This window comes from Trichechus manatus, unplaced genomic scaffold (genome assembly GCF_000243295.1).
Source record: "Trichechus manatus latirostris isolate Lorelei unplaced genomic scaffold, TriManLat1.0 scaffold00186, whole genome shotgun sequence".
Classification (NCBI taxonomy): domain Eukaryota; kingdom Metazoa; phylum Chordata; class Mammalia; order Sirenia; family Trichechidae; genus Trichechus; species Trichechus manatus.
In genome coordinates, this window is record NW_004444122.1 from 4,336,827 (window position 1) to 4,340,193 (window position 3,367).

At 43.0% G+C, this 3,367-nt stretch overlaps 1 non-coding gene across 1 annotated transcript; it reads right to left on the reverse strand.

Annotated features, from left to right (window-relative positions):
* Positions 1–2,165: 2,165 nt before the first annotated feature.
* On the reverse strand, positions 2,166–2,271 carry LOC111822646 (U6 spliceosomal RNA). Its single transcript, XR_002825783.1, has one exon. It is a non-coding gene; the product is annotated as a U6 spliceosomal RNA (small nuclear RNA).
* Between the last annotated feature and the right edge of the window lie 1,096 nt (positions 2,272–3,367).

Genomic DNA, 3,367 nt, shown 5'->3' on the forward strand with positions numbered 1-3,367 from the left:
GTGGTGGCTGTGCCTGAGGTGCATTAGCCAGGAATTGAACCCAGGTCTCCCACATGGAAGGTAAGACTCTGCCACTGAACCACAACTGCCCTCACTTCAGAGTAGTAGGGTGCTGCTGTGACTGAGTTTCCCCAAAAAGCAGAATCTGAGGCAAAGGATAGAGTCCAGGTAGTATATTTTGAAAATGGTCCAGGGAACAGAGTAAAGGAACTGGGGAGAGTACAAGAGAGGAGAAACACAATCAAGGGTGGTAATTGAGATGGTGACTTCCGCGGGCAACTGGGCACAGTTCTGGTGGGCCCTCTGAGGAGCTATGCAGAATGTACTTCAGAACCGTCTGCTCAAGACATGGGAGAGGGAAGTTTTATTTATTAGCTTCCATCCCCTCTTGGCCAGGGGTTATTTTAGGGGTGTTAACTCCCTCATGGAGTTCCTGGGTGGCGCAAACAGCAAAGTGCTGGGCTTCTAACTGAAAGGTTGGAGGTTTGAGTTCACCCAGAGGCACCTTGGAAGAAAGTTCCAGTGATCTACTTCCAAAAAATCAGCCATTGAAAATCCTATGAAACACAGTTCTGCTTTGACACACATGGGTCACCATGAGTCAGAATTGACTCGATGGCAACGGGAAGAAGCACATATTAATAATAAAACTAAACCAAGAAAACCTGTTGCTGTTGAGTCAACTCCGACTTATCGCGACCCTATAGGACAGAGTAGAACTGCCCTGTAGGGTTTCCAAGGAGCGGCTGGTGGATTCAAACTGCCAACCTTCTGGTTAGCAGCCGAACTATGTGCAATTAATTAAGCATTTATGTGCCACACCTTATATTAAGCCCACATTATCTCATTTAAACCTCAGAGCAACCTCAAGCGATACGCACTATGATTTCCACTTTATAAAGATAGAAAGCAAGGCCAAATTGGTTAAGAAACTTGTCCAAGATTACAGAGCTAGCCAAGTGGAAGATCCAGAGCCCTCTGTATCTTCATTGTATTCAAAACTTTTCTCTGTGAAGCCAGGATTCTCTCTGGGCCCATTGGTTACAGTTCAGCTCCTTGGACCTCACAAAGCACCTCATTCCTCAAATGTTTGCAGGCTCCGCAGGGAAGTGGGAAGCTCCTGGCCGCTGGAGGAGGACAGGATTATAGATGAATGTAATGTTTGGGGGAAAATTAAAGTTGGAGATAGAAAAAGAAAACTAAAAAAAAAAAAAAATGTGTGTCAAGGAAGAAAAGTTCAGTGGGAAAGAGAATGGGGTGGATCAGGGTGGGATGTGAAAGTCAAAATGAAAGTCTACCTCTGAGAAGGGTAAGGCTGGTGCAAAGGAGAAAACATTCAGGCACTCTGCAAACATTTGGCAGGAACACTGTTATTCACCATTATTCTCTTACAGCCAAAGCAGCAGTGAGCGTAACGCTGGCAGGTGCTCAGGAAATACCGGGTGAAATACCCTGGCCTTCCTATTTCAGTTTTGAAGAATGTCTTCTGGCTCTTTCACACTAACTTCAGACCAAGAAGTTCTTCCTCTCGCAAGAGAACAAAGAGAGACACATTCAAAAAGACAAGCAGAAAAAAAACAAATTTCAACGACTACAAGATAGATACTTAATTCATTACTTGATTCATTAAATGCTCAGCACTCTGTCATGGAGCAGCATTACTCAAAGCCTGGTCCACAAACCAGGAGTATCAGCATTCCTGGAAGCTTGCTAAAATGCAAATTCTCGGGCCTCACCCCAGAACTCCTGAATTATAATCATAATATTTCTCTGTTAGGCCCAGAAGTCTGTATTATTTTTTCCACTAGGAAATAATTTTTATTGCGATCCCACCAGCTGCACAATCTATTCCTTCTTCCTTCTCAATTCTGTCTTTCTGAAGTGGTCCCATGAATGCTTTCTTCTCTTCCATAGTTTGGAAGCAGCCAAGGCCAAACTTGGAGGTGGTGTCGATGAACTTGAGGTCAATCTTCTCCAGGGCCCGGCGTTTTGTCTGTACCAGCAAGGACTTTCAAAGAGTGAGCACTCGCTTCTTGGTTCCCACCAAGCAGCCTTTCAGCATGACAAAGTCGTTGGTTCCTTCACTGTAATGAACAAAGCCACCCAGAGGTTGACGCTCTTGTCAGACAGATTGTAATCGGTGGAGGCATTGTTTTTGATCAGAAAAAAATATGGAACGCTTCACGAATTTGCTTGTCATCCTTGTGCGGGGCAACTCTAATCTTCCCTGTATCATTCCAATTTTAGTATATATGCTGCTGAAGCGAACACCAGAAGTCTGTATTTTAACAGCTCTCCTGGAGATTCTTCTGCACACTAGCACAAATAGTTAAGGTGCTTGGCTACTAACTAAAAGGTTGGTAGTTCGAGTCCACCCAGAGGAGTCTTGGAAGAAGGCTTGGAGATCTACTTCCAAAAAAATCAGCCATTAAAAAATCCTACGGAGTGCAGTCTTGGACAGCCATGAGTCAGAATCAACTCAATGGCAACAAGTTTGCAGTGGAGGACTCAAGAGAATGTGCAAAGAACTCAACAGAATATCCACCAAGCAGAAGAAAGGGCCCAAATGAGACAAAAGCATGGTTGTAAAAAGGATTGGCTCAGACTCCCATCACAATTTTCCTTCTTCATGCTTAGTAGCCCAGGAGTGGGAATGGACATCCCCTACCCTGAGTCTCGACTCCAACAAACACATAGAAACAGAAGAGAAATTAATTGTCATGCCCTGCAGATTGCCTTCTATGGTGGACTTTTTTTTTTAAATTGATTAGTTTATGTTTTGCTAATTTATTTTCAGCTATTGTTGTAACTATTTAAAGTGAGCTTGATCCAACCATTTCTGTAAGCAGAATATGAAATGCTCACAAATGTGGACATCCTGATACAATTGTGGTCAAGGGACCCGGCATTCTGTGCCTGCACAGTTGTCCGAGAACAAAACCACCCTAGCAAATCGTCAACAAATTGTTACTCAGAAGCAAGAGGGAGATGCAGTGGACAGATTGATAAATCATGAAACCTGTTTGTACCAAGTGAGAAATCCAGTCAATACTAAGTCTCTAAAATGGTCTTTAATTCTGGCTAAAGAATAAGCATGGTTAATTGTACGTCCAATTTGGATAGTTGTTAAAATTTGCCATTTATAAATCACTATTCTATAGTGATAAAAGTAGTCTATAGCATAAAAGAAGTCATTAAAAAGCTTTCAGGTTAAAAAAAAAAATCAGTGCTCTGTGTGTGAACTGATGTGATGACTGCAAGAGTCCGCTCAGAGTGGGAACAAGATTTCATTAGACAGATGTCTGCCCTTGAGTTGACTCCAACTCATGGCAACCCCACAACCCCACGTACAACAGAACCAAATGTT